The sequence below is a fragment of the Podarcis erhardii genome (assembly GCF_964252035.2).
Source record: "Podarcis erhardii genome assembly, chromosome: 10".
Taxonomy (NCBI): Eukaryota; Metazoa; Chordata; class Lepidosauria; order Squamata; family Lacertidae; genus Podarcis; species Podarcis erhardii.
The window spans coordinates 25,412,035-25,424,853 of NC_138500.1; the positions used below are offsets into that span (position 1 = coordinate 25,412,035).

Below are 12,819 nucleotides of genomic sequence, written 5' to 3' on the forward strand. Positions count from 1 at the left end.
GACCATAGCTCTGTGGTGGAACACAAACTTTGCATCCAGAAGGTCTTGGGGTTAATGCCTGACAGCCAAAAGGGTCAGGCAGGAGGTGATGGGAAAGGTGGGTCTGCAGCCTGAGACCATGAAGAGCTGCTGTCAATCACAGTAGACAGTACAAGAAGGGAGAGTGTCATTGCACTTGGGTTCTTCCTGTAGGCATCCCATAGGCAGTTGGTTGGCCACAGTGAGAAGAGGATGGGGACCCAAATTGACCTTATCCAGTAGGGACCTTCTTATGATCTTAGATGGGGACATAGCCAGATCTGGTTGAAGCCATATTCCTATGTTCCCCTTCCTCTTCACAGCCCCATTGGCCCCACAGGTGGTCTCTCCTAGGCCAAATTAGGGAGAAGGACCATAACTCGGTGGAAGAGCATCTGACTTGTATGAGGACAGCCCTAGGTATCTCCAGGTCTTAATGAGCTGCCTTCCTTGACTGCCATCCTTGCCAGCAGCTACCAATGGCAAGATTCCAAGGGCTGTATACCAGCGGTGGGTGTGGCCACAAACATGGGCAAGCTTTTGAGGGCCATATACCAGTGAGAGGTGTGGCCTAGAGGGTGTGGCTTGGGTACAGTCCAATTGAAGAGGCCTGGAGGGCCACATGGACACACACACACCCGGCCTGAGATTCCCCATTCCTGATCTAAAGGCGCTTAGTCACTGTTTTCCCTCACCTGAAGTCAAAGGTCATATAGTCCAAGGAGAGGTTTACCACTTTGCTGTTTCTGAGAATGAGTCTACGAGTGGCAGAGAGAGTGCATATGAGTTCAGGCTTCACAGGGACTGAAGATAGTTGACTTTTCGTGTCGAGGAAGAAAGCTCACCCAGGGCTTCTTAACCTACTGAGCTCCACGGGAATCTTGCTATTGATTTCAGCAGGTGTACGAACAATCTCTTCTCCATTCTGTATTTTGACACAGTTCTTCTGAAGAGACACTCCTCAGAGGAGAACTAGTTCCGTGCTAGAACAACGTTGAGCGGCAGGTTTGCCTGTCTGCCTTCACCCAAGCGATTTTCACTCTGAGATATTTGTGTCATTTGTTACTTTAAACAAGTCTTTTGAGGGTGGTTGTTGTTTTTTGCATGTCACAAATATTAATTCCCCCAAATATCCCGACCTGTCACTCCGTGGTTCATGCTCCCGACAGAATTTTCAACTTCCCTCCCTCTCCCTACCACCTAATACCAGATGTCGCTCAGTGCTGTCAAAAGCTTGTGTGCTTTTGAAAGCTAAAGCCTGCTCAGCTCCAGAATTCACTTGCAATATTTAACTTGCTTTCTATGTATATCATCTATTGGCCTCTTAGTGATCCATCCCTTTCATGTTATCGTGCTCCAGCCTTCCCTTGAAGGTACTTTATGCACCTGCTGCTTCAGAGACTACTCTGGGGGCTTCATTATTAGCTAAGCCAAGCCTTTCAATCTGTTTCTGTGCATCAATGGATTCTTCATCTTCTTCTTTTTTAATGAACATATGTTATCAGAATGCTGTGGAAGTCACTTTATAAACTGCCATTAAACTCACTCTCTGGCAACTTATTGTTATTATTTCACCATTTATCTGCAGCTTGAAGTATTATCGTCCTGCATTTGCCTATTTTTAATGTGCAACGTGCATGAGATGTTCCATGCTATAGTGTTCTGTCATTGGCTGAGATTTTTATATCCTTGGGTTAAGTGCATATTTAAACACTTCAGGGAGTAACTGGCTAAGCCTGGAGCACCACAGAGAGGAATCTGGTATTACAATCTGTGGCCAAAAAATAAAATTGGGGAAAAAATGCTACTTAGAGATGCATTAATACCAATGTTAGCAACTGTGATCTGTGAGTTTGTTTGTTTGTTTGTTTGTTTGTTTGTTTGTTTGTTTGTTTGTTTTAAAAATGCTTTAAAAATTTTCAGAGAAATGTTTAAGACACAAGGCGGTAGAAAATTCAAAGGGATCAGGCACAGATAATTTTCTTTAATAGTTGAACTCCATGATACATTTTTCAATTATCAGAATGGCTCCATCTATATATCAAGGGGAGCAGGGGTTACAGGAAAAAATAAAGATGGCTCAGCGTTTCCTCATGTGGCGTAACTTATGTTTTAATAAGTGCAATGTGCCCAACTGTATTATGTTAATTGAAATGGTGTACAAGCAACATTATTTTACATATATGTGCAATATTGATGTGCAAATTAATTGCAGCTTCCTAGTTCATGATAAATATGCTTTGTTAACTGTCTGGACCTTTTGCCAAATTTTGCATATGCAGAGGTGTAGTGCATAGAATAAATGGGTGGTGGTCGTGTTGCTGTGCTCCTCTGGCTAACGTGTCCATTTCATGTTGCTTCATTTTGAGAAGGCTGGAGATAAACTAGAGAGGAATACAAAGGATAGGTGAAGAGACTTAAGGTGCAACCCTAAGCACACTTATTAGAACATAGTGGGGCTTTCTTCTGAGTAAACATATATTGCAGGAATGGGAAAACGCTGACCTGCGGATCAGTTGTAGCTTGTGGCACCTTCTCATCTAGCCCACAGCCTTCTCACCTCCCTCCCTTCCCCCATGAAAAATCTTTGGGTAGATTTTGGTTCAATATCAGAGGGAGCAATTCTGGCAGTTGCATAAAAGAGAGGTATACCTAGAGGACATTGGTAACAAGGATTTTATTTTCAATGTATTCCAGTCATTTATATACTGCTTGACACCAAAGTTTCTAAGTGATGCACATTAAGATAACAAAAAACAAACCAACCACACATGCAGGTTAACATCAATTAAAATTAATAATAAAAACAGAAACTTACTTAAAATGCCTACTTCATTAGGTGCCTGAAGTTACCTATTACATTACACATGGTTACATTACCTATTACATGCACATGTAAATTCCTACAAGAACCTTGAACTTTTGCATGTAATTAATTGGTTTGGTCCTGATTAAACCTGCCTGGGTAATGCTCAGATTAGGTAGCTCTGTAGTTTTTTTTAACTCTGATCAAATCTTAATAACAAGGAACTGGGCACTGATAACTAATGAAGTCGTTCACACACACACACCCCACCGCCTTCTGTGGTAACATCCACACCATACATCTAAAGAACATGGATTTCCCTAAGAATTTGTTTATCCCTCATAGGGTTTCAATACTCAGCAATCCTTAACAAACTACACTTCGCAGAATTATTTGGGGGAAGCCATGTGGTTGTTGTATAGCATGGATGTAAAACTGTAGCACTCAGCACTGGGGAGGGTTGGGGATATTTGATGCCAGAGACAGGCCAAGACAATGTGCTGCCCCTAAAGTCTGCTGGTAGGATTGTTGGTTTGATCCTGTATAGTAGGTGTTGTGTCCTCAGATGAAGGGGCAGGTATTTGCAGTGGTCAACTGTACATGCCAATTTGGTTAGTAACTCATTCCTCAGTCAGCCACTGAAACACAGTTTTCTTTGCAATTATAACTGGCTGCTTTGGCCGCATTTTGGTCCTACTGACCAACAGCAACTGAACCCTCCTTGTCTCTCCTCTGCAGTATTTTTCCAGAGAAACAACCTGGGAGTCTTGCATTAAATTGGCATGTGGTCAACTCGGCCTGGGATGTTCTCCCACCATCCCTCTAGAAGTCTGTTTCATTGGGGAACTTGCAATCTTCACTTTGGAGCAGCCTCCCCCAACTTGGTACCCACCAGCTGTTTTAGACTGCAGCTCTCATCTGCCCCTGCTGATACAATCGTGGGAGATGCAATCCAGAACATTTAGATTGGGGGAGGCTGTTTCAGAGTAAGCAAACACAGCGCTTGCTTTTAAATTTGCCTGGAAAAGGGATTTGTGCTTCTAGGCATGCATCAAACATATAAACCTGCTTGTTTATAACAAAAGCGGTTTGTGCAGATCCGGTGACCTGGCTGCAGATATAGACACTCAAATTCATACAGACAAGTCCACAGAGGGGAGGGCTGTCAATGGCTGCCAGACCAAAGACTCTGTCTCCACAGCTGGAGAAATCAATGCTTCTATATATCCGTTGCTTAAAACCACAGGATGGAAGAGTGCTCTTCTGCCCAAGTCCTGCTTCCTGGTTTCCCACATGCATCTGGTTGGCCACTGTGAGATGGGCAATGGACTAGATCTGATCCAGCAGGGCTGTTCTTGTTTTCTTATCTTCTTTTGCTTGACCAGTGGAGCCTAATCCTGTAGGACAAATGGGGTGCTGCCCCATCAACCTCGGCCTTCCCCACTTGCCTTCCTTCTTATAAACAGTCCTGGGGGTGGCACTGCCTGCAAGCTTCCTCCTCCTTAACCCCAGCGTTCCCTTGCAGAGCTGAGCATAGAGGGAGGTGGGCACAAAACTAGAATTCGTCTGTTCTGCCTTCCATTGGATCTGACTCCACGTATAATTGACTGGCACCACCTACTGCTGAGCTCCCTGCCTTTTGCCCTGCCAATCCCAAAGGACACCAGCTGCCACTGGATTCTTCCTGATAAATAATATGAGGTTTGAAACATGAGAGGTTTGGTCACTATACCCTTTCCCCCTTCACCTGCCTTAGCAGTGCTCTAGAGGATGTTTTCAAAGTTCATAGTGTCATCATATAACCCTTTACAGAGGTCAGTTCAGGCAGACTAAAGACCTGGCGGGGGGTGGCATTGTGGTGGAAGGTTTGGCTTCCTGATCCATCTGCATTAATTTGAACTTTAGAAGCTGGCCTATCAGGGTTTCCACTCATGTGGAGAGGCCCCTTTGCATTTGAAGGTGTGTGAGCAAGATATGTGTGGCGATCACACAGGGTCCCCGGACGTTTCACCGTCTATTGATCCCTGTGCCACCACTTTATTTCTCACTGCCACCACCCAGGCCCTACCTGGTACAATACTGAGTCCAGTCAGGGTTAAATAGGAACATAAACTTCTGTTTATTTATTGCAGTTTAACAATCGTGTGGTTTCATCAACGGAATTGGTCAATTACAGTCACGGGGTGCCTATCCAGACCTATAACTTCTGCTACCTGCTCTCACTCACTAAACCACCTCTCAGATATTTTCTTGTCTTCCCAGCTCCTAACTGTTCCTGACTCAGCTTATTTTGCTACACTAACTCAACCTACCCACAGACTCTATCCCCATTCACTCCCACTCCAACCAACCTCCCAACGAACTCCTCAATCACCCCTCCCAGAGCTGGTTTTATAGTCCCTCTGACTCCACCCCCCTGGGTTCTGATTGGGTAACCTGTTTAACTATTTCACCTCCAGCACTCTCATATGTTAACGTCACAATATGAGCGAACAGAAATGGGTTGGCACAGAGGCTTCTGACCTCCCCTTACATTCGGTAAGGAGCCACAGATTTTCAGGGTCAGAATCTAGCTTTCATTGCTGGTTCCTGGCAAGAGGGAACACTAAGGACTAGTAGCTTAAGCACATCTAGGGCGATTACCACCCATCACTGCTCTTACAAATAGTCACTGTGCTTATTTTGCGTACATTTACGCGTTAATTGAATTTAGACTGAATCAAAGCATTGGTCCGTGTCACTCATGATGGCCAACACAGACTGGCAGCGGCTCTCCAAGGTTTCTGAACTTTCCCAGTCCTATCTGGAGATGTTGGGGCTTGAACCTGGGACTTTTCTCTCTCTCTGCACTCCCGTGTATACATACCTTCCAACTAGAAAATTGCTTTTGTTTGCTTAATTACATAGCATGCCGCTACATTTCTTGTTTTTCTTTAGATAATTACAGATCTGCTGGTCACGATGGGGAGAGTGAAGAGCTAAGCCTCCCTCACACAAGCACGGGCTTCTCAGCGGGAATCAGGCTCCCTAGCACCTGTAATCATTTAAAGAAAAAACAATATGTGTGGCTATATACTGCATATTAAGTGAATGTTTAGTCTGGCACTGCAGTGGAAGAAGTGGACTCTACAAAAGCCAATGCATTACTATGTTTGTTAGTACGAATATAAGGAGGCAGCAGTTTCCATCCCACCCTGACGCTGCCACAATCAGTGCTGTTTCTGTTGCACTACAGTTCAGCTTCAGCTAAAACCTGTGTTATTGATCTTGCTATCTGCTGTGACCTAAACGAACTCAATCATGTAATTTATTACATAATTAATTTAAATGTATTTTAGTGAAAGGGAAACATCAAAAGTAGCGCTGAAAATAATGTAATGATTTATGTAATGTTTGCTGACTAAAAGAACCCCATATTTGCTTGTGTGATTTCCATTCCTGACCTTGGGCAAACATGTGAATTGTGGCAAGTTCCCATTCCGCTCCCATTTCCATTTCCAATGCAATTCTCCAACATCCCTGTTTGTTAGCCTTCAACGTGTCATAATATTTTGTTCTTGTTTCGCGCAGGAATTGCGACCACAAAATATTCATATTTAGCTGTCCTTGCTACAGCACCTGCACTTTCCCTTCTTTCCCCCTTTTCTCCCTGAGCGTTGTGGGGCATCTGGTCCAGATGGAGACTCTAAACAAACGACAGGGGAAAAAACTGGTGACTTGCAGCTCATAAAATGCAGTGGTAGCCGAAGGAAGGGTTAATACCAAATGGGAAGCAAGCATCTCCTTTTTCCGTGCTTGAACTTGCCGTCTGCTGGCTGTCTTTCTGAATGTTCAGCTGAGCATGGCAGGGATTCTGTGCTCCCAGCAATGGGGCAATCTCGCCTGCCATTTCTGTCCACTCATGCCTCTCCGCCCATCTCCCCATGGCAGATTCAGGCAAGAAAAACACAAATGATTAAAAGCAAAGCAGGAGCAGATGTTCCGCATCAGGTTTAAAACAGGACTGCAGTAGCTACATTATCTTAATCCTCCAAGTAGGATATGTGCTCTGGGGCATGTTCCTATGATTTGTGTTTAACATTCTGGCCTTGCCGCTGTATACAAATGTTTGCTTCCTTTTTTTGCTTTTCGTCGGCTCAAAGCTCAGATGGAAGTCAAATGTTACTGAGTTCATGCTTCCCCTGGGGGATTGAAATAAGGAGTTTGAAATAAAACAAAAACAACGGATCACGTACTTTGAAATTAGTTTGCTGTGATGTAGATCTTTCTAACTTTTTTTTTGGAGAAGCAGCACACGGCGATTTTGATGTGGCCAAAAGCCAATCGCTTTGGTGAAGAAACAGCTATGATTAGGGGTAGCATGAATATTTCACAGGGGTGCGTGTCTCAAAATGCAACACAGCCTGCCCCACGCAATACTCGAATACAGTGGTTCCTATTTGATTTGGGTAACTGTTGTTCATATCCCCCCCTTCCAGTATTACCATACCCTATACTTTCTGCTCTTCCCCCAAATTTTTTAAGCCTTTATTTGGGTTTGTTCTGCAAGACCAATTACGATGGTGCAATTTGCTGGTATGTGACTGAATCCCACCAAAATATAGCAACAGTCTAGAAGCCCCCTTAATTTCCCCCTGTCTTTGCCTTAAAAAAAAAAAAATAGGGTGAAACTCCGGGGTACTGTTACACACATTAATGTGTGAAATCTGAAAATTGCCCCAGAGTTAGCACTACAGCTTTAGCCAAACACCTGCTGTCTGAATAGACCGCAATACCTGAATTTCAGCTCTGCTGGTTCTTAGATTTCTCTGTTTTTGTTGTAAAGATTTAATTTTCCTGGAAAACTGATTCTAGCAAGGCTGCTATAGATTAGATGGTCATAACTAAAACCACATAAAGCAGGACATTTCAGTATAAAGTAATTTTAATGAGTTTTACAGAAAATGCTAAATACTGGCATTTAAATGATGCCTCAGAACAGTTTCAGTTTAAAATAATGGTTTTGAATCTGAGATTTTGTTTTGTGTATGGGAAAAGGAACATTTTAATTAAACGGACAAAGGACTGACAAGGGTGTCACCTATAATATTTTTTTTAAAAAAATAGGAAAACCTTGAGGATGAAAATGAGCAACTGACTCTAATGAGAAGACATCCGACTATCAATTTCTCCCTTTCATGTCATTTGAAATATGACTTCCTGGTAGCTGAAGGCTCATACATTACCTATTACATGCACATGGTTTTCATTTTACATTTCAGTTTCCTATTATCATCATTGCTAGTTGAAGGGAGAAAATAAGCACCTTCCCCTGTGGAAAACAAAACCATGTCAAAAGAAGAAAGTGGGGGGGGGTGAGGAGAGAGATGCAGAATGGAACCCTCTTCCAGATGTGTGTAAATTACATGTGAGCCGAATCTCCTAAGTAATACCTTTCGGAGGTCATAATAATTGAAAAGCAGCACGGGGGAGGTTTTGACCCCAAGATGATCATTTCAGTTGCATGGAAAGAGCAGATGCAGATGCCACTCTTTCCAAGCAGAAAACATTCCACACCACGTGAGCAAGGAAGGCAAAGACTTGTTCTCTGCTGCCTCAGAGGACAGGAATAGATCTGTCAGGTGGGTACATTTCAAGAGAAAACTAGGGAGAAATGCCTTACAGGTAAGAGCAGTTTGACAATAGAGCCAATTGCCTAGAGGGGTCATGGGCTCCCTGGAGGACTTCAAGCAGAGCTTGACAGCCATCTCCTTGAGATGCTTCAGCTCTAGATTCCCTGCATAGGGTCCAGGTTAAACTACAGAAGCTATGACAGAAGTAGGGGTCTTCAGGGTCCTTCCCACTGGATATGCATCCTTCTTGTCCTGTTCTGTCCACCTCCTGTGGCAATTCAACTTGAAAACAGCCTCTCGTTGGCCTAACTGCCGCATGGTTTGTGTGAGTGAGCAATCTTCAAGCCTAATTGCTGGGGACAGGGGAGATGACGAAGTATGTGGGTGAGTGTGATAATGAGTTTTGGTTATCTGTGATCATGGATCTCACGATGTTGATAAAACACTGACAAACCTAGCTTTCATCCCTCATTTCAGAAAAGAAGGTATGGCAGCAAAAACCTGGAATCAGGACGGAGCTCAATGTTGTGAGACCAGTGCTTTTTAAAAAAACCAGTTTGGGATGAAGAGGGTGGACCACTCTGCACAAGTGCTCCCTCGCTCATTGCTCCACCTGGGGAAAGATAACAAAGCACACTTTAGTTGGGTGCCTGAAACAGGATGAGTCTCAGTCCTACAGAAGCTGAGTATTTCATCAACCTTCCCCAGAGTCTGAATCAGGCAGAAGCAGCAGTACACAAGAATGGTAGCTTGAACCAGCATCCACTTTGCCAGTATGGTCATCTGCCAGTTTGTTTGTGAAACTAGGAAGCGCCTATTATAAAACCTTTGCTTTGTTAACCTTTTTTAAATTTTACCTCTGCCTTCCCTCTAAGCCTTTGAGGGAAGACAGACATAAAATTAGAGATGGTTCTTGCACCTCTCTCAGATGACATACAAACACACATGTACAGTGAAGATGGAGGAGGAGGAGGAGGAGACTCAAGGCAGGAATCGTGCCACAGCCATCCCTGGGTAGGCTTGAACCACCAACCTTCTGATTAACAGTCAGACACACTGAGCCATTGTGCCACAGAAGCAGCAGCACAGTGTCCTGCCTTTCAAGAGATTAGTTCATGTGATGCATCTTGCCCCCAGAGTCCTTACTATCTTGCCTTTTCTTACTCCCTTCCCATTGCCCTTATACCTCCCCCACACACCCTACTGATCTCCTTGATTCTTATGCTGCTTTGGCTGTGGACCTTATAACTCAGACCTTAGTGCTAGAAGCCATGGTGAGCAGCAGGTTGGTATAACATTAGGCCTGTGGGCTGTATGTCAAGGAGTTGACTGATTTGCCCTACAATTTAATCTCATAAGACTAGCAGACTGCTCCAAGGTTTGCATGTTGGGCAGCCAAAGAGGGGTGCTCTTGCTGGCAGATACCTGCCTGACAAAGGAGACATGAAGCTTCCTGGCTTTCCCTTTCTTGTTGGGAATCTTTTGTGTACCAGGTGGGACAGGAGATCTGACAAGTTTGCAGAAGCAACAAAAAGCGGAACTGGCATCTTCGAGCAGATCAACAGAGTGAAACAATTAGGGCCTGGCAAGTGTTCAGAACTGATGAAAGGGTTGTAATGCAAGGCAGACAGCGACTGTCTGCAACTGGAAATAGACTAATGAGCAAATACAAAGGGGGGAGCTAACAAGAAGCTTGTTGAATAAAATAAGCACTCGAATGAGACTCTCCTTGAAGGTAGAAAGAGAACTTTCCTGCAGTTTCAAGAAAGAGGTCCACCAATGCCTTACAGCAAATTTTGATGTAGAGCTCTCCCTTCAAATTAGATTAGGCAAACCAGGGAGGTTTCCCAATAAGTAGGAGATCATTGTGTCATTTCATTCCTGTTTTGAGCATTCATTCTCAGGTCCAGAGATCTGGTAGGACTCTGGCCTCAGGCTGCACCCCTTACCAGGCCATGCCTCTCACCAGCTTAGCTTCATATTGTCCTTGAGTGTTTTGACTTATCTGTAATGTGTCCTTGGACTCTGCTAAAGCCACTTGCTAGTCTGGTTGGAGGAAGCCGAATCGAGTGTATCGTCGGGGGCGGGGGAAGAATAGATACCACAATGTGTGGGTTCAGTGTACTCTACTGTACATTAAGAGTCACGTCCATTGCTCTGCCCACTTTTGGCTCTGACTCAACCCACAATTGGCTTGCAGCCCCTAGAAGTTTGCCTATTAGGCCTTCAAAGTAACAAAGATTTCTCAACTGTGACACAGAAAATCAGGAAAGCCAAATCATCTATTGGTAGCTGTGTAACCATGGGCTTGCTGACAAAATATGATTTGCATGACCATTGTTTTAACTTGGGTGGTGATGTAATGAAGCCACTGCAAGTGACGTTTATAGCACAGAGACTGATCGTAGCTCATACTCCAGTTGTATTGAGGGTGCAAGTGGAAGAAGCTCCAAAATGTAGATTCAGCCTGGTGGTGATGATTACTGTGCCATCTTGAGCTTTGTTGGAGGTGGGTAACAAGCATTTCCAGGACTGGTTGCCATCATTAAAAACGAAAAGTAACCTAGTGATGACTTTACCCCATAACTATCCCATAAAAATAGTCTTGTGAACTGTCCCTGATGCCTCAGCCATGCATATGTTTTCAGATTCATGCATCACCTTGATTTAGGGGCTTGCAAGTCACTTCAGAACTGTAGCCTTTGATGACTTTGAGGATAACATTGGTTGTCGTTTTAACAAACGAAAGCAATAAGCCTCTGCGCATTCATCTCATCTGCCTGGACCTTGTTATTGGTGTCACTTTGTGGGGGCTTGCTGGAAATGTGCTGAGCGGTGGCAGTGGGCCATAACTTCTGCAGATGCTCTGGTTTTCTGAAGATTGGTCTCTGATGCTTACAAAAATGTTTATTGAGCACACTGATGCAATCTGCTCATTCATAGCATAATACATTAGCCTTATTGCAACACTGTTTTAGCCTAAAAGGATTTGCTGGCAAGCCATATTGTAATTAAATTTTAACGTGACTACTAGTGTCTAATGTGGGGGGTGTTAGTGAGGGTCTCTAGATATATCTGTAGGGAGGTGCAAAAAGCAAGATGTTGCTGTATGGCTCCCAATTTTCTGCCATTAAGCCTATGAATAAAGGGTATCCTAGGTAAATTACCTCCCATGCACATTAGTGAGTGGCAGTTACAAATGGGAATAGAAGAGTCTTGCTCTTCCAAGATCAAGGTTAACTAAAACCTCAGCAGGAGCAAAGAACAAGTTCTCAGAGGGCGGCTGTAAATAAATTAGATTCCAGCAGCTGCATGGAAATTGCACAGGATTCTATTTGAAATCGAATTAAAAATACAGGCAACAAAATGCAGCATAACAATACAACAAGATTACTAATTAAGCTGGAAAGGAAACTCACTGATTGTAGCCCACGGGTAAGTTTGCAAGACAATTAGAGTAAAATAAGCTAAGTCTGGGATGACTAACCTGTGGCCCTCCAAATGTTGTTTAGACTCTAGAAGATCCCATCATCCCTGACCTTTGCTCATGCTGGCTGGGGTGATGGGAGCTAGAGAAGCTGGTCACATTCCCTTATCTGGCTTCTGATTTTTTAAAGAGATTTGACTGCTGCATCTGTACCGTCCTTTGGGGAATTCCAAGACCAGTGCTGGATGGCCTCATGGACAATTGATGTAGGTGGTGAAACCCTTCAGACTATGAGAAGGAGCCACATGAGCATGGAGAGTTTCTACAGAAAACCACCTCCCAAGCTTGCAAACTAAATTTCTTTGCAAATGTGGGGGAAACTGGGTGAATAGTGAAAGGTTTCTTGGACATTTGCATCACAAAACATGTCCAACTGTTTAAAACACTCATTTTTAATGAAAAATATTGTTAGAGAACCACACAGAGAGAAAGAAAAGTCCTACAAATAACTTTTGGTGTGGTCTTTTGTGCGCTAACACAGTTAATAGGCTATATATTGCAATTGACACCCAAAGTCCATGATGTCCTCCAACACTGTGGGAAACATAACTAGATATTCTTTTTCAATTTTGAGAGGCATTTGTAAATGTCAAGAGACTTAAAAAAAACAACAGCTTCCTATACATCTACTTAATAAATGGGTCTGAGTTGGGTGATTAATTAGGCATCCTGCCTTCTGTGAGTCACATGAAGAAATTGTTGCTAAGTTGATCTTCATAAAGAAGAGATTATAAAATAGGGTGTTTTGTTGTTGTTGTTGTTTTGCAGCCAGCCAACATGTACCAATGCAAGCATGCAAACTTTGGACTTCCAGTGTACATTTACATAGGAAGAAATGAAAAGATTGAATTTAGAGTCACTATCAAAATTCCGCCCAGGCAAAAATTCAAAGTGAA

The 12,819-nt window shown here is 43.4% G+C and overlaps 1 protein-coding gene across 7 annotated transcripts in view; it reads left to right on the forward strand.

Moving 5' to 3' along the window:
• The window catches only part of CHST11 (carbohydrate sulfotransferase 11), a 224,627-nt gene that overhangs the window by 196,006 nt on the left and 15,802 nt on the right, over positions 1 to 12,819 (forward strand). The gene's annotated exons all lie outside the window — the stretch shown is intronic.